This window comes from Anabrus simplex, chromosome 1 (genome assembly GCF_040414725.1).
Source record: "Anabrus simplex isolate iqAnaSimp1 chromosome 1, ASM4041472v1, whole genome shotgun sequence".
Lineage (NCBI taxonomy): Eukaryota > Metazoa > Arthropoda > Insecta > Orthoptera > Tettigoniidae > Anabrus > Anabrus simplex.
In genome coordinates this window covers 115586670-115606301 of record NC_090265.1, presented here as the reverse complement: position 1 = coordinate 115606301, position 19632 = coordinate 115586670, and the positions used below count along the sequence as shown (strand labels likewise).

Here is a 19632-nt window from a genome sequence, read left to right as displayed (position 1 = left end):
TTGTTGACACGCAGAATCCACAGCTTCATGGTGTATACGCTACACTTTTTTTCCATTTACTTAAAAAACATTTGATTCTTAAAATTATCTTCGGTAAGTCTCGACCTCTTTGGGGGGTAAGTACACTGAGTGGGCAAAAGTCAAGGGAAGACACTGAAAGTGATGTTAATAACGAGTTGCTCCTCCGCGAGCCCTCGAAACGGCAACAATACGGTGAGGCTCGATACAACTGGAACCGGGATTCATCGGACCATACCACTCGCCGCCACTGTTCCATGGTCCATTGCCGATGTTCGCGGGCCCATACACGTCGTTGAGCTCTGTGTCGAGGTGTCAGCAAAGGGATATGAGTTGGTCGTCGGCTGATGAGGCCTATGCGACGCAGTTGCCTCCTTACAGTCCTGGTAGAAATGGGTTCCTAACTCCCAGAATTCAACTGGGCGGTGATCTGACTCACAATAGCCCGTTCGTTAAACACCTGTGGTCTTCCCATGCGGCGTTTTACACGAATGGTAACATTCTCTCTGCGATAATGAAGATCCACCCTTGACACCGTTGACGTCGGAAACCCGAATTCGCGTGTAATCTCCGCAATGCGCCGTGCACCGATGATCATCCCACGTTCAAAGTCGGTTAACGCGCGACGTGTTGCCATCTTCACGACGGTGGTGTCTGTGACAGACTGCTCAGCTATGCCGCAGCTAGCCGCAACGCTCAGGGGTAATATGCGACACATTTTCTAATGGGATACCCCTTCCCGTGACTTTTGGCCACTCAGTGTATATCATTGCATTCGCTGAACGACGCTCTACAGCAGGGCCTCTCAGGATGCATGCGCCCGTGCAGTGCACGGCGCAAGGTGCAGGAGACGACTTCACTAGGTTGACCAGGTTGAAAACCCCCACTCCACTTCCCCTACGCCTGTCTCACCCGTTCGGCCTGTCTTTGCCTTCTCCACCTTCCCCGCTGATTCTCCCCTTACTGCGAAATGTTTATGTGCGGTGAGCGGTGACACTGTTGTATGGGACATACCGGTGTTAAAACACTCTTCTTTCAATTTGGTTTGAGCAGACAATTTATCTTCTCTGTAGCTCTTCTTTTCCTTTATTTTTGCAATGATACCAGTTATGCCTGGAACAAGGGACCGGCTGGCAGCAATTCTGAGAGCCTTCTTTAAATTACAATCAGAAATAGGCCTACTCGCACGCAATCTAGTTTTCGTTCAAGTCAAAACAGGAAAAAGTACGTTTCACATATGCATGTGGAACCAAACATAGAAATAATCTTAGCTGTTTTTCGATGCAGATTAGGAAAATCTTCCTTCGACAAATTCTCGTAGAATTTGAGCAAAGCCTTTGTATTGGAAAATAGATCTTTCTGATTAACTTATCACATAATTATTGTCCCACGGATTAAGCATTTGGCTTTATCGTCACGACTGACAAAAAAATACGAAAGTTCCCAGTTCGATTGAAATGGACTTTCGGAAGTCTTTGATTCATTCGAAACAGTTTGCTCCACTATTGTGTTGTGGTCTTGGACTTAACTATTTCACTGATAAACAAGCCGTCTGTCACCGAACGCTTCGTCGCTCTCAGCACACTATACTAACCGAGTCAAGCCGAGTTGAGCCGAGTCGGACCGATGTACAGTGCACGCCTCGATTTGCACGCTTGAGATTTTGGACCTATGAGAGGCCCTGCTCTACAGGAACACTTGAGAAAAATTTCCAGCAGTGACGGACATTGGTGGATAAGCTTGATGTGTTTGGAAATACTGAAGAGGAGATTAAAAAAATGTACTTCATCGAGCATTATGAAAATCTACGGTTCTGCTGTAGTAGAACTATTTCTTTCTTCCATGTGATGTATACCGATTACTAGAATGTAACGATTACAAATTTTCTAGAAACAAATTACAATTAAAAATTACATTGTAAAAAGTAAAGATTATAAGTAAAAATTACTAAAATAAGGTATTCGTTACAAGTAGGCCTAATGTAATTACTTTTACTCCGACCCCGCGTGTTTCTTTTATTTATTCCTGCATTTTAAATAGTCCTACTGTTAGGAAAACATCTATTTGGATTGGCACTTCATATGGACTTGACCCTTCTAACTCCAGCCGTATGTGTAGGGATGTATTCATTATTTCGTGTTCCGATGGTGGTTAGGTGTGTGTTGTGTTGTGTTGTGTGTGTATGAACAAGAAGTGTATTAGCAAACACACAGTACCCGAAAGAGAGGAATTAACCGTACAAAGTTAAAATCCACGGGTCAGCCGGGAATGGAATCCGAGGCCCTCTGAACTGAAGAACAGAATGCTGCCTAATCAGCTAAGGAACCGGTCTAATTTTTATCTGTTTATGTACCCTAAAGCACACGTTTTAAAACGAAATTATAGACCATACTCTAAAAGCTATACCTAACTATGCATAGAGTTTTAATCTTTTCGTGTATGCAATGCAGGTATGCTCTTTGCGTGAGTTCCCTTCTCACTCGCCATAAGAAAATACTCTCCTCCTCAAGTACAGTATGTCCGCAAGTGTATTAATTAGCTGACACAGTCAATTTGAAAGTGAGTTGAGATAGCGATCAGTGTTTGACCGTTCAATACAGAAAGTTACTTTGTTTCTGTTACTTCCAGGTGCTGTACACCCGTCTCCTTGGCTGAATGGTGAGCTTCGTGACCTTCGGTTTAGATGATGGATTAGATCAGTGATGGCCGACTAACGAGTCAGTTAAGGTCTTGGTTATTATTAACAGTAGTTCTAGTGTGTCTCCAGTTATTTCCCTTTAAAATCTCCATGAAACCCCTTCATTTGACTTCATTTAGATATTAAATTGCATTTCATATAAATTCGACTGAACGTTTCATGATTATATTTTGCAAACATTACTGAAAATTACGTTTGAAGAAACAGGTATTTTTTTAAAAAAAAAAGGTATATATTTTTCTTTAACATAATAAAATTTGTAAAAATTCTGACCATAAAAGAGCCTCCGTGGCTCAGGAGGCAGCGCGCCGGCCTCTCACCGCTGGGTTCCGTGGTTCAAATCCCGGTCACTCCATGTGAGATATGTGCTGGACAAAGCGGAAGCGGGACAGGTTTTTCTCCGGGTACTCCGGTTTTCCCTGTCATCTTTCATTCCAGCAACACTCTCCACTATAATTTCATTTCATCTGTCATTCATTAATCATTGCCCCAGGGGACTGCGACAGGCTTTGGCAGCCGGCACAATTCCTATCCTCGCCGCAAGATGGGGACTTCATTCATTCCATCCCTGACCCGGACATTGACTGATAATTTGTAGATTTTCATTTTCAGTATGTTGTGCGGCGTGCCACAGGTTCGCCAACCCTGGTTAGATGACAGATTCGCCAAACGAATTGGCCACTTAGGGCCGTGAAGCCAAACTCTTCATTCGGGAGACAAGTGGCTTCGAACACACCGTCAGCTGTCCTGAGAATGCTGTTGTATGCTTTCCCATTTTCATTTCCAGGTAAATGCCGGTACCATTGCTATTCATAGGCCACAGCCGATTCTTTCCACCTCCTTATTCAATTTCATTCACTATGATTAATGTAACTTTCATTGACTCCTCGATGAGGTCGGCGACAGGAAGGGCAACCGACCGTAAAAACACCCCAAATAATTTTCTCTACCGAGCGAGTTGGCCGCGCGGTTACGGGAGCGCAGCTATGGGCTTGAATTCGGGAGATAGTGGGTTAAAACCACAATGTCGGTAGCCCTGAAGATGGTTTTCTGTTGTTTCCCATGTTCACACCAGGCAAATGCTGAGGCTGTCTGTACCTTAATTAAGGCTATGGCCGCTTCCTTCTCAATCCTAGCCCCTTCCTATCCCATCGTCGCCATAGGACCTATCTGTGTCGGTATGACGTAATGCAACTTGTAAAATAATAACAATGTCCGCCTCTGTGGTGTAGTGGTTAGTGTGATAAGCTGCCACCCCCAAAGGCCCGGGTTCGATTCCTGGCTCTGCCACGAAATTTGAAATGGTACGAGGGCTGGAACTGGATCCACTCAGTCTCTGGAGGTCAACTGAGTAGAGGTGGGTTCAATCCCCCACCTTCCCTCAGCCATACTGGAAGTGGTTTTCCGTGGTTTCCCACTTCTCCTCCAGGCAAATGCCGGGATGGTACCTAACTTCAGGCCACGGCCGCTTCATTCCCTCTTCCTTGTCTATCCCTTCCAATCTTCCCATCCCCCACCAAGGCCCCTGTTCAGCATAGCAGGTGAGGCCGCCTGGGCGAGGTACTTCTCATCCTCTCCAGTTGTATCCCGTCCCAGGATCTGAAGCTCCAGGACACTGCCCTTGAGGCGGTAGAAGTGGGATCCCTCGCTGAGTCTGAGGGAAAAACCGACCCTGGATGCTTGTGGATGCATATTTTATCTGCTGTAGGAAAGACTGAATCCCTAATAGAACCACTATCGGCTTTAATGGATCGCCTAGGTATCACTAAAGAGGCATAGAAAAGTGAGGTGGTTCTCTGTTTCTTTCTCACCGAGCCAGAAGGTGATGTTTCATTTTAGTCGATATAAGGAAAAATATCCAGTATTCCAGGAACTCGTAAGATCTATAACACCGAGCAAGTTGGCCGTGCGGTTAGGGGCGCGCAGCAGTGAGCTCGCATCCAGGAGATAGTGGGTTCGAACTCCACTGTCGGCAGCCTTGAAGATGGTTTTCCGCTGTTTCCCATTTTCACACCAGGCAAATGCTGGGGCTGTACCTTAATTAAGACCACGGCCACGTCCTTCCCGTTCCTAGGCTTTTCATGTCCCGTCGTCGCCATAGGACCTGTGTCGGTGTGACGTAAAGCAAATATACTGTATATAAAGATCTATAACAACTGAAAGCACGTTGAGCATACAGAAAAGACCATGATAATTTCAATGGTTTTACGTCCAAATACGAGGCTTCGATTTTGACCACCTTCAAATACCACCGGACTAAGCCGGGATTGAACCCACTTCTTCAGAAGGCCAGTAGTCTACCGTCTGAGCCATTCAAAGGGAAAATTTATGGTCATTGTGGTTTTCCATTGCCAATTCCATACACTGTTGGAAAATACGGATGTCGAGCGGTCAGGCTGCTGGTTCTAAGAGGCATGATGTGTTACTCCACTTAGGTTTCCCCATTAATTACCTGTCTTCCCTTTAGTTGAGAGACCGCAATATTCTTGCCGAGCAATCTGACACTTTCAAGGTCTAATGACAGAAGATAGTGAACTTGCTATGCATAATTTTATCGCAGGTTTAACTGGGTATTTTTTGTTTTTCATTGTCTTCTTCATAAAACAACAACACATTATACCACCACAGAACACCCAATAGTGAATACAGCCCTCCAGAAGGGTTTGAGGTCAGGAAGGACATCCGGTCATAAAACAGGCCAAATCCACATGCGTTATTCAGTTCGCACCCGCGACTCCTCCAGAATGTAGTAAATGTAGTAGTAATTATGTAGAGTATTGTTGTTTTAATTTAATTCATACCGGGCGAGTTGGCCGTGCGTGTAGAGGCGCGCGGCTGTGAGCTTGCATTCGGGAGATAGTAGGTTCGAATCCCACTATCGGCAGCCCTGAAAATGGTTTTCCGTGGTTTCCCATTTTCACACCAGGCAAATGCTGGGGCTGTACCTTAATTAAGGCCACGGCCGCTTCCTTCCAACTCCTAGGCCTTTCCTATCCCATCGTCGCCATAAGACCTATCTGTGTCGGTGCGACGTAAAGCCCATAGCAAAAAAAAAAAATTAATTCATGTGCTGTGCTACCGTACGCAAGTATTGCCACCGAGATAACTGGGTATCTGCACGTCGATATATATTTCTTATAATAATAATAATAATAATAATAATAATAATAATAATAATAATAATAGTAGTAATAATAATTATAATAATACAAGGAATCCAGTTTATCACTATAGTCTAAATTTAAGCACGTTTAACGTTCTTCTTTTTATTATCCTTGAAGTCGATTCAAACGCACAACCTCATCCATCGTGTACATTCTTGACTTAGCCTTTACAGTATCTCCTCATTGCGAATATCCTCCTGCACTATTCCCACCTGTTTTTACCAACAACAAGTCTTGAATGGAGCAGTCTATATTGAGTCCACCCAGATTTCACTCGCGTGCAGCAAAGTACTGTAGGTCTGAAAACAGTGAGATGTAAAGATAATATCTCCGACAAATTTCTTCTTCTTCTTCTTCTTCTTCTTCTTCTTCTTCTTCTTCTTCTTCTTGAGCAGCCCTGAAGATGGTTTTCCGTGCTTTCTCATTTTCATACCAGACAAATGTTGGAACTGTACTTCAATTAAGGCAACGGTCACTTCCTCCCCACTCCTAGCTCTTTCCTATCCCATTGCCATAAAACCTATCTGTGTCGGTGCGACGTAAAGTAAAATTGTTAATAATAATAATAATAATAATAATAATAATAATAATAATAATAATAATAATAATAATAATAATCCACAGCTTGCTTCCAGTCATTCGACCAGGTTTGCCGACTGCCGAAGCCTGTCGCACTCCTCTGGGAAAATGATTAATGACTGGCAGATGAAATGAAATGATATTCGAGAGTGTTGCTGGAATGAAAGACGACAGGAAAAAGTGGAGTACCTGGAGAAAAACCTGCCCCGCCTCCGTTTTGTCCAGCACGAATCTCACATGGAGTGACCGTTGTTTGAACCACGGAATCCAGTGGTGAGAGGCTGGCGCACTGCCGCCTGAACCACGGAGGCTCACACAACAACAACAACAACAACAACAATAATAATAATAATAATAATAATAACATACATACATTATCATTATAGACTGTTATGCCTTTCAGCGTTCAGTCTGCAAGCCTCTGTGAATTTACTAAACGTCGCCACAATCCTCTATTTTCAACTAGTGTTGTGGCCTCATTTAGCTCTATACCTCTTATCTTTAAATGGTTAGAAACCGAGTCTAACCATCGTCGCCTTGGTCTACCTCTACTTCTCTTACCCTCCATAGCAGAGTCCATTATTCTCCTAGGTAACCTATCCTCCTCCATTCGCCTCACATGACCCCACCACCGAAGCCGGTTTATGCGTACAGCTTCATCCATCGAGTTCATTCCTAAATTAGCCTTTATCTCCTCATTCCGAGTACCGTCCTGCCATTGTTCCCACCTGTTTGTACCAGCAATCATTCTTGCTACTTTCATGTCTGTTACTTCTAACTTATGAATAAGATAGCCCGAGTCCACCCAGCTTTCGCTCCCGTAAAGCAAAGTTGGTCTGAAAACAGACCGATGTAATGATAGTTTCGTCTGGGAGCTGACTTCCTTCTTACAGAATACTGTTGATCGCAACTGCGAGCTCACCAACAACAATAATAATAATAATAATAATAATAATAATAATAATAATAATAATAATCAAGCAAGTATTGTAACAACAATCTCCTATTCGTTGGTGCACCTTAGTCCAGACTCCTGTTGTAATGTACTTCTTGAACCTCAATTCCTACCAGGCTGGTCGACACAATTGGGAACATGCATCATTTTCAAAAATATTTTTTTTGAAAAGTACACCAATGAAATAGTATGTAAACGTATTACATTGTGGTATGTTGCCTTGTTTTCTACCATTAAAAAAAATATTTAATAGTGCCTTTCCGCAAGGCGAGTGAAACGGCCTCTGACGTAAGCGGCGCGCTGTGACGTCACGATCCAGTACCGCATGGAGCTCTACCAGCCGTTGTGCATCAGCCGTTGCTAAAAGCCGATTGTTTATTATTCATGATCGCGAATAACTTCAAAATGACAGAAGGAAGGTTCAAAACAGCACAATCAGACAATCTATCATGTGTAGATGTCATCATTCTTGAAAAATAGTGACTTTTGTGGCCGCAGAATTTCGCGGATCTTTTATATACGTGCAATGTACTGTAACCCATGGTATTAGGATAACAACTGAATCTGGATAGATATCACATCACGTTCAACATTTCCTTCTAGACTGATTCCCCTATTAAAGAATAACATTACATTTTCGGGCTTTCAGCATTAGTAAAGTAAGAAATCGGATTTCAGCACTAACATAAACATATAGGTAGCATTATAGTACTAGTCCGCTTCTGTGGTGTAGTGGTTAATGTGTGCCACTCCCGGAGGCCCGGTTTCGATTCCCGGCTCTGCCATGAAAGTTGAAAACAAATAGTACGAGGGCTGGAACGGGGTCTACTCAGCCTCGGGAGGTCAACTGAGTAGAAGGGTTTCGAATCCCACCTCGGCCATCCTCGAAGTGGTTTTTCGTATTTTCCTACTTCTCCTCCAGGCACCTAAGGCCACGGCCGTTTCCTTCCCTCTTCCTTGTCTATCCCTTCCGATCCTCCCATCCTCCAACAAGGCCCCTGTTGAGCATAACAGGTGAGGCCTCCTGGGCGAGGTATTAGCCCTCCTCACCAGTTTCATCACCATACTCAAAGTCTCACGTTCCAGGACACTGCCCTTGAAGTGGTAGAGGTGAAATCCCTCGCTGAGTCCGAGAGAAAACCAACCCTGAAGGATAAACTGATTAAGAAAGAAAGAAAAAAGGAAAGAAAGAAAGATCATAGTACTATATTGCTATAATCTATCATTCCCAAAAAAATATATATTTATGGTTGGGACAACTGGCCTACCCACTTCCGGGGCCCATGAAAGAGAATTAAATATCTTTGTGGAGGGAAAAAGTTAAACATGATAAAGGTAAATATGACTTCATCTAGTTTTCACAAGTCGGGCTGAGTGGTTCAGACGGTTGAGGTGCTGGCCTTCTGACCCCAACTTGGCAGGTTCGATCCTGGTTCAGTCCGGTGGTAGTTGAAGGTGCTCAAATACGTCAGCCTCGTGTCGGTAGATTTACTGGCACGTAAAAGAACTCCTGCAGGACAAAATTCCTGCACATCGGCGTCTCCGAAAATCGTAGAAGTAGTTAGCGGGGCGTGAAGCCAGTAACATTAATTACATTTGGCTTTTAACAAGCTGAGCATATCAGGAAAGAAAAGTGTCTTGGTGACATTTTAGTCGCTCAATACAGGAATGTCTTTGGGTGCTGTGACTTTTTTTTTTTTTTTGCTGTTTGCTTTACGTCACACCATCACATAATGGCGACGATGGGACAGGAAAGGCCTAGGAATGGGAACAAAGCGGCCGTGGCCTTAGGTACAGCCTCAGCATTTGCCTGGTGTGAAAATGGGAAACCACGGAAAACCATCTTCAGGGCTGCCGGCAGTGGGGTTCAAAACCCACTATCTCCCGGATGCGAGCTCGCAGCTGCGCGCTCCTAACCGCACGGCCAACTCGCACGGTATTTTTACCCTTCGGTTTATTGACTTGGCTTGTATAACCTAAAACTTAGGCTAAGTTGGATTATATTTTAAACACCTACATCACTATTTTCACCTGTGTGCAATTATGTTATTTATTTCATTAATATTATGATAATTATTATAATTGAGCATTGTTAACTTATAAGATTCCAACAGACAAGCATTGGTTTTGTGTAGAGTTATACATTTGTTAAATTCACGTCGTTTCCTTTCATGATGTACACGCCTATTCTTTGTTACATTATAGGGTATTTAGATATAGCCTAAATTTCTTTACCAATTAAGCTCTTCAATAAAGACATACATAACTGTCCCCTGCCAAGATATATTGGTAGAATTAGAGCTGTCAAAATGGTTCATAACCCCTTTGATTTATTATCTTGACATGGATCACCCAAAACATAGGTTAGGTTTGGAGAATACTTTAATAATCAGCATTATTTAATGCACCGTTTATTACTTTCATATTCCAAGACGTAATTGAAGCATTTAAATAAAGCATCATACATTAAAATTTAAAGTTTTACCACTAGAACAGCTGACGTGGAAAAGTGATTTGAAAATTCAAACAAATTCATCTTACGTTGAAATCTTCAAAAAAATAAACTGTAGACTTTTCCGATATATCACCAGCATTTCTACAGCTCGCCAAAATCCATTTCTCCCTAGTTTTAGCGTCTTTGGAACGTTTATAAACAATTTGTTTGGGATGGTATGCGATGTGCTATTGCACATCGGAACTCTACACCATTTATAAGTTTTCTGCCTCACTGTCTGCGCAGGATTCATTTTAAGTCTAAAATATACCACTCAGATTATTATCCAATGTATAGACCTCGAATTTAACCATACTAGACACTAACGTAAAGTAGAAATACGCGAAGTGTATCCTGCTTCTCACAGCACACTACGTGTTATTTCGTCTGCTAATTCAGTCAACCTGTACGATGACGTCAGGCCAATGAGATCGCGTACTTGCGTGACATGACATTTTCGTAGATTTTTATCATGTTTGGAGTTATTATTTGTACATTCTGATCACATTTTTGAATTCTGCATGCAATTTTGTATCAGATTAGCATATTTTTAATTAAAACCCCGGATCATGCATGTTCCCTATTGCACGGCTGGCTGCACTTGCTCGAGGAGGAGGATTCACCTGAAGGCGCTTCTTCAACTAACGGTTTTCTTAACTTGCAGATATGACTAATTCAAAATCACTCTGGTCGGGCAGAAAGTTACAGAACCCTGTGGGGATATCAGACGGAATACCGTAAGAAGGATGTCTTTGTCTTGGATAAGTCAGGCCACGCACATACCTGTAAACCTGCAAAGCACGTGACCTCGCTATTTGCTCTACTCTTCAAGCCACCTCGCCTGGTTGTCCGCCGTTCTGTTCCTGGAATACGATTCAACTCGTGAAACAAGTAACACGAGTTTGAATTAATGCAGATTTTTTAATATCTAAGATATAATCTGATCTTACCATAACGAGAAAAGAAGTCATCGATATAGAAGAGAACAATTCGATATGATTATGGGGCACACTAGATCTTACACATTGGGTCATGATGATGATGATAATAATAATAATAATAATAATAATAATAATAATAATAATAATAATAATAATAATAATGCCCCTCTGTAGTGTAGTGGTTAGTGTGATTACCTGCCATCCCCAGAGGCCCGGGTTCGATTCCCGGTTCTGCCGCGAAATTTGAAAAGTGGTACGAGGGCTTGAACGGAGTTCACTCAGCCTCGGGAGGTCAAATGAGTAGAGGTGGGTTCGATTCCCACCTCAGCCATCCTCGAAGTGGTTTTCTGTGGTTTCCCACTTCTCCTCCAGGCAAACATCAGGATTGTACCTAACTTAAGGCCACGGCCACTTCCTTCCCTCTCCCTTGTCTATTCATTCCAAGCTTCCCCCCCCCACAAAGCCCCTGTTCAGCATAGCAGGTGAGGCCGCCTGCGCGAGGCACTGGTCCTCCTCCCCAGTTGTATCCCAACCCAAAGTCTCACGCTCCAGGACACTGCCTTTGAGGCGGTAGAGGTGGGTTCCCTCGCTGAGTCCGAGAGAAAAACCAACCCTGGAGGGCAAACAGATGAATAATAATAATAATAATAATAATAATAATAATAATAATAATAATAATAATAATAATAATATTCATGAACGCCAGGAAAACCATACTGTATAGTTTAGCCACTGTGATGAATGGTATACGGAGTCACTTATACAGGATTTAGAAATAAGGTAGGTCAAACTCACGACACATTCCTAACACATAGAAGAAGAAAATAATATTATATGGGAATGTGTCCGGAAACGCTGTATTTCCACGTTAGAACTTATTTTCTACAACTCTGCATAGTACGTTAATCATGGGAAACACAGGAACAGAAGGTACCAGCAAACTATATGAAACTTTCTTACATGAAATGCTAAAATTACCCTCCATTAGTATCGATACGGACACGAAGAAACTCTGCATCTTGAACGGAAATTCAATCGAATGGCGGGTTGATGCGTGTAATCTATCAGTGCTCTATCAGAGTTAATGTGATATGCCGTTCCTGTGTGTTTCCCGTGATTGTACCGGTCTAGAAAGCCAAGAATAACGGTCGAGAGGATTCGTCGTACTGACCACATGACACCTCGCAATCTGCAGGCCTTCGGGGTTGTTGCGCTATGGGGTTTGGTTTTTAGTACTATGCAGGATTGTAGAAAATGAGGTGATGGAGGTGGTGGTGATTATTGTTTTAAGAGGAAGTACAACTAGGCAACCATCCTCTATATAACACTAATCAGAGAGAGAAAATGGAAGGGATCCGACACTTCGAAAAATGAAGGTATCGGCCAAAGTAAGACAAGGACTACGAATGGCGTGAAAATGAAAGACTCCCCAGGCCTCGAATGCTCTTAATACCTTCGGGGTTGGAAAAGGACAAGAGTTAATTAAGGGAGGTCGGATAGAATAGATGAAAGTGAGGAGACTGACACAACCAAGTGGAAGCAATGTCAGGACTCAGTAATGAACAAGGTGGGTGTGTATGCGAGGATCTTCAAAAGGCAGAAGTATTCAGTCAGCAGTATGTAAAGATTGTTGGTTACAAGGATATAATGTCCAGATAGAGGAGGTGACTAATACTAAAGAAGTATTAAAATTTACCCATAACAACAATGATATATACAGTAGGATACAAGAGTTGAAAACTAGAAAAGCAGCTGGAATTGATAAAGTTTCGAGGGATATACTAAAGACAATGTGTTGGGATATAGTACCATGAAATGAAATGAAATGTCGTATGGCTTTTAGTGCCGGGATATCCCAAGACGGGTTCGGCTCGCCAGGTGCAGGTCTTTCTATTTGACTCCCGTAGGCGACCTGTGCGTCGTGATGAGGATGAAATGATGATGAAGACAACACATACACGCAGCCCCGTGCCGTAGGAATTGACCAATTAAGGTTAAAATCCCCGACCCGAACCCGGGACCCTCTGAACCGAAGGCCAGTACGCTGACCTTCAGCCAACGAGTCGGACTATAGTACCATATCTGAAGTACTTATTTTATTATTGTTTGTATGAAGGGGCTGTACCAAATGAATGGAGAGTTGATATAGTAGCCCCTGTGTATAAAGGAAAGCGTGATAGACATAAAGATGAAGATTACAGGCCAGTCAGTTTGACATGCATTGCATGTAAACTTTGCGAAGGCATTCTTTCTGATTATATTAGACATGTTTGCTAAATTAATAACTGGTTTGATAGAAGGCACTTTTGGGTTTAGGAAAGGTTATTCCACTGAAGCTCAACTTGTAGGACTCGAGCAAGATATAACAGATATCCTGGATTCAGGGGGTCATTTGAACTGTATCGCGATTGACCTATCTAAGGCATTTGATAGGGTAGATCATGGGAGACTACTGGCAAAAATGAATGAATGAAACGGAATGCGCACATTTGTGCATATTTAAATAGTTCTCCTTGCTGTACTCTATGTGAGCTTTCACTCTTTTTGCACAACTGAGTAGATGGTATCTTGTACATGTTTTGTTGCCAAGTGCACATTTACACTTATCACCTGGAGTATGGCAAAAATGAGTGCAGTTGGACTAGATAAAAGAGTGACTGAATGGGCAGGTATGTTTCTAGAAAATAGAACTCAGAGAATTAGAGTAGGCGAAGCATTATCTGTCCCTGTAGTAATTAAGAGGGTAATTTCTCAAGACGGTATTACTGGACCTTTATGTTTTCTTATATATACAGTATACCAATGATATATCAATGATATCAATGATATATATCAATATATCAATGTGCTAAGGGTCCCGGGGATGTCAACCCACGCTCCCAAGTTGAGAGCCCCTGGGGCCCCTTTTAGTCACCTCTTACGATAGGCAGGGGATACGTGGGTGTTATTCTACCACCTCCACCCGCAGGGGTATATAAACAGTGGTCTAACAAGGGAATACAGCGTTTTCGTGCTTATGTGCTTATAATAATATATTTTCTTCTTCTGCGTGTGAGAAATGTGATCTGTAAGTTCGGCCGCTTCCTGTAGATCAAGTTAGTGTGTTCATTTCAGTGACTGGGTGAGAAAAGCATACCTCATTTCTCTAGTATACATCTTCATTTCTGCCCGAAATTCATCTCTGGTGACATACAATGTGAGGAGTTTGCTGTGTCTCCTGATATGGGCTGGATCAAATTTGTTACTTTTGTAGGCCACCCCTAGTGGACTTGGAGTGAACTAAAAACCGCAGATAACTCTTCTTTGCCGAGAGAAAAGCGGCAGAAAAAAGTAAAGATGGAGTGAGCTGTTTTTGTACATTTGTGTAGCGATAATTGTGGTGGAAAATATAAGTGTAGTTAAAGCAGATTCAGTGTGTTGTGTGTACTTCACTACACTTTCATTGAACTGACTCAGTCTCCTTGGCTTTGACGATATACACCTGACTGAAGTACGGGCGATGTTATTATTAATGCCATTCCTTATTTAGCTAAACCCTGTGACGAATAATGTGAAAATGTTGCTCATAGGTTCGGTTGGTATATACATTCCAATGAGTTTGGAAGACTGGTTTATAATGGTACCATTCGCCTTTGATAGGAAAGTAACGAGAAATTACATAAATTCTCGTTTTCCTGACACGCCTCCCCAGTGACACGTAGGCTACCGATCAGTAGTGGCGATTACGGGGCGAGGAGGGGGAGGGGCAGTCACCCCCAACTTTGTAGGGAAAAATTACATTTTTATTCCATTTTAGCTGCCCAAAACGAGGAATTATTTAAAAAATGTATAAACCCTGTTGTCTTTTTAGCTAATTCTTTCCTTTAATTAATTTTATTATTAAGAAAAATACTTAGCGGAAACACGCACAAAATGGCGTTCGTTATGCTAACCGAATTGTACAGCGCCACAAGTAGTGGAGACCCGCGGAGCGCATGTTCTGCGACGAAGGGTAGCAGGTGTGTATTTTTACCAAGGTCACCCGCTTGCCGCCCGCACTAGTCAATCGGGCAGTCTCACTCAGTCAATGAGTCTGTTCAGTTCTATCTAGTGACTTACTTTTTTAGTGTGTTGCCGAATTCTAAATTAATTTTTAATTGTTTACTCGTGCCGTACTTCTATTTGATTGTAATACATGCGTAATTATTGGCCCTTTGGCGAAAGTTTTATTGTACAGTACGATTATTACCTCACTGTCCGGCTCCTGACTAAAGGCTGCTAGCCTTTCGTCAAACGGATCCCGAGTTCGATTCCAGTCAGAGTCGGGAATTTTAACCATCACTGGATAACTTCGCTGGCATAAGGGATGGGTGTATGTGTCGTCTTCATCATCATTTCATCCCCATCACGACGCGCAGGTCGCCTACGGGAATCAAATAACAAGACCTGCAACTGGCGAGCCGAACTTGTTCTCTGACAATTCCGGTGTTAAAAGCCATACGCCATTTCCATTTCAATTACCGCACTTATGGTGCTAGACTGCCAACCTTTACGTCTCTATCGCAATTCGCTCAGAGAGAATTAAAACTTAACATTTTATAGCAATTTCTTAAATTTCTTTATATACTTTGAACCCGGCTACGTTTTGCTGTCTATACATTTTTGTGCCCCCTCCCCACTTCTAATTGCCAATCGCAGCTACTGCTACCTATGTATGACAGCGCGTAGTGGATCTGTTCAGCATCCAACCAGCATTGGGCAGAGGACTCAAAATACACACCTCTTAATTGCCATCTGGACTTCCTACAACAGCTGATGGTGGTTTGGGATCCAACCGCCTGTCGTACAGGGAAAAACTGTTCAACTGTTATTGGTCTTAAGAGATACCGGAGTGTCTGTGATATGATGTGTTGTAACAAACCAGTAAATTAATTATAGGTAACTGCCCTCATGGTGTAGGAGTAGAGTACCTGCTTCTCGCCCAGAGATCCATGGTTTGATTCCCAGCCAGGCCAGGAATTTTAATTTCCGACCAAGATCTGGAATAGTATTCACTCAGCTTACTGAGATAAATTGAGGAGATGTCTAGAATGAGAATGTGCAGACCCGTTCACGAAAGCCAAGAGATGTCATCACGCCGACCATGTGACACTACAATATCTGAAGGCCATCTGGATGGGCAGCAGCTCCCTTGGCAAACCCAGAAATGAGCTGTACGTGCTCCATTTTAAAAAATCTACCTACACGGGTTTCGAATTCAAGCGGTACACTTTCATACCCTCGACCGTGAGTCAGCAGACTAGTTCGTTGACTGATGACTGGCTTTCTAGGACTCAATAGCATGCGGATTTGCAGGACAGATGTCACTGGGCAATGTCACTACGTTTTCTTGGATCAGGTAGCTCTTTAAGTGACCGCATTAGGCTGAAGATTACTCCGGTCCAGATCATCAAGCCAGTCTAAAATTTATGACAGAACCAGCGATAAAATACGGGCATCTTTCACCCAGAACCAGATGCAACGAAGACAGATCGACATATAATTTTCGACATATGAAGTACCCTCGTTAGTAAACTCTGATTTACCAGTAAGAAACTCGAAATGTTGAGATATATTCTTGATTTTGGGAAACCACTAATCCATTCTGGAATATCACCAACTTCACCATGGGGCGTGCTAACATATACAGTACGACTGGATTGGGAAATCAAAATTAAGAGGTTCATCCTCGGTTATAGCTAGCACAGATAGCTATTCTTTCCTTGAAATGTGCCTTGTTTGTCTCACATAATATGTGAGACATACTGTATGTTAGTATAGCAGTTCTGTTTATTTTATTATTGGCCGTGCGTTTAGAGAAGCGTAAATGTGGGCTTGCATTCGAATCCCACCGGCGGCAGCCCTGAAAATGATTTTCTGTGGTTTCCCATTTTCACACCAGGCAAATGCTGGGGCTGTACCTTAAGCCACGGCAGCTTCCTTTCCACTCCTAGCCCATTCCTATCACATAGTCGCCATAAGATCTATCTCTGTCGGCGCGACGTAAAACAATTTGCAAAAATATTATTATTATTATTATTATTATTATTATTATTATTATTATTATTATTATTATTATTATTATTATTATATAATCCGTTTACCGTCAAGGGTTGGTTTTTCGCTCGGACTCAGAGAGAGATCCTATCTCTACCGCCTCAAGGGCTCTCCTGGGGCGTGAGACATTTGGGGAGAAGACCGGTACCTCGCCCAGGCGGCCTCACCTGCTATGCTGAACACGGCTCTTGTGGAGAAATGGAAACATTGGAAGCGGTCGTGACCTTGAGTTAAGTACAATCCGGGCATTTACCTCGAGAAGTGGGAAACCACAGAAGACCGCTTCGAGGCTGGCTGAGGTGGGAATCAACCCCCCCCCCCCCTTTTCTCCCCACTCCCTCTACTCAGTTCACTTTCCGAGGCTGAGACGACCCCGTTCCAGGCTTCGTACCACTTTTCAAATTTCGTGGGAGAGCCGGGAATCGAACCGGACCCTGCGGGGTTGGCAGCTAATCACACTAACCAAAACACCACATAGGGGGACTTGTTCATTCATTTTCAAAGTTAAACCTGAATAACTATGACGTAACACATTACTACAAACTTGTTAATAAGAAAGGTTCTAACAGAACGAGTTGCCTACTACGTATGGATCATGAAGCTTGCCTTCAAGAGCTGATGGGTTTGAACCCCATCATCGATATTACTCAACGTGGCTTTCCATGGTTACTATTCACAACAGTCAAATGCCAGCGTATTATCTTCATTAACGCCACGACTTATACCTCCTCTTCCCTATTTTAGTACTCGTATTATCGCACATGTTCTTATACGCATAGGTGCACGGGTTTTAAGAGCCGAATATGTCCCTATGTCCGCCTCTGTGGTGTAGTGGTTAGGGTAATTAGCTGCCACCCCCCCCCCCCCGGAGGCTCGGGTTCGAATCCCGGCTCTGCCACGAAATTTGAAAAGTGGTACGAGGACTGGAACGGGTTCCACTCAGCCTCGGGAAATCAAATGAGTAGAGGTGGATTCAATTCCCACCTCAGCCATCCTCGAAGTGGTTTTCCGAGGCTTCCCACTTCTCCTCCAGACAAATGTCGGGATGCCCTGTTCCCTGTCTACCCCTTCCATTCTTCCCATCCCTCCACAAGGTCCCTGTTCAGCATAGCAAGTGAGGCCGCTTGGGCGAGGTACTGGTCATTATCCCCAGTTGTATCCTCCGACTGAATGTCTCACGCTCCAGTGCACTGCCCTTGAGGCGGTAGAGGTGGGATCCCTCGCTAAGTCCGAGGGAAAAGCCAACCCTGGACGGTAAACAGATTAAGAAAGAAAAAATATGTCCCTCTTCTTAAAAATCATCATGAAAAATAGTTTTATGAGCATAAAATAAAATAAAATAAAATAAAATAAAATAAAATAAAATAAAATAAAATAAAATAAAATAATCTACAGTGCATGCATTTTCTCATTAATACCTTTTTCTTTTAAAATTTACAATTTTCTGCATAATTTAATTTAGTAAATATGTAGCCTACTTACACAAACATATTTAAGAAGAAGAATGCTCTAATCCAGTTCGCACAAATGGTAAAAAGCAATACTATCTCCCTTTTATCGACCCACACGGAAATTGTCTTGAGATGAACAATCCTACAAACTGTAATTAATCAGACACGTTACTTACTGCAATTATAACATTTAAGTCAGTCATTACCATAAGTGTACTCTAAACAATGAGCATTGGTTGTAATGAAGCAGTATTTGACAGCTTTACTGTCCCGTTGTGATTCGAACTCAGAACAATCGCGCACGTGCTTGGATGAAACATTAGCAAGTGATTCAGAATACATATCACACATTATAAATTAATTTCCATTCATATATATTATTAGTTGTCAATTCATCGCATTGTACTTGAAAAGCTGGATATTGTTTTAAAGAAAGTCCATAACATGTACCTGTGGTTTCGAGGCTGAGGACACTGCAAGAAGATGCCGTTCACTTCACACACATATACACACACACCGCTAAGCGGGGAGCAACTGACAGACTCCGCTACCGGCCCGAATGCTGGCCGCTGGGGTGGGGAGTGGGAGACTAGCAGAAGAGGAAGGGAGAGATGTCAGGTGCTTATGGATCTTCTCCCATCTGACTTGCCAAACTCGCAGTCGAAAATCTCCGGTTTGACCTCCCGCACGAGTACTAACTTCATCAAGTTCAGCAGGCATCATACTACACCTACGTTAAATGAACTTTTGACCCGTGAGTGTGAATGTCTGTAGGCAGTTTATTATTAATGTTAAGTAACGACTTCATGCCGACGCTCTACTAGATAGTTTGATTCACCAAGGAAGCGTAACAGAATGTTCACATTGTCACCGTTCATTATCACTGGGTGACTACGTCAAAAGGCTATAAGATGATCGAAAGTTTTAGAATATTTTTCAAATTGTTTGGTGCTTCCGTGGCTCAGGTACAGCACGCCGGCTTCTCACCGCTGGGTTCCGCGGTTCAAAGTCCGGTCACTCCACATTAAATTTTTCTGGACAAAGAGGAGGCGGGACAGGTTTTTCGCCAGGTACTCCGGTTTTCCTTGTCATCTTTCATTCCAGCAACACTCTCCAATATCATTTAATTTCATCTGTCAGTCTTTTATCATTGCCCCAGAGGAGTGCGGCAGGCATCGGCAGCCAGCAGAGTTCCTATCTTCGCCGCTAGATGGGGCTTCATTCCTTCCATTCCTGACCCGGTTGAAAGTGAAAACA

General features: G+C 42.8%; 1 protein-coding gene across 1 annotated transcript in view; it reads right to left on the bottom strand.

Moving 5' to 3' along the window:
* The window catches only part of emp (epithelial membrane protein), a 577758-nt gene extending 558860 nt beyond the window's left edge, over positions 1-18898 (bottom strand). The window contains exon 1 of the mRNA XM_068230210.1: positions 18826-18898. The gene's annotated coding sequence lies outside the window, so the exon portion shown is untranslated. The remainder of the gene's footprint in view (positions 1-18825) is intronic.
* Positions 18899-19632: the final 734 nt, after the last annotated feature.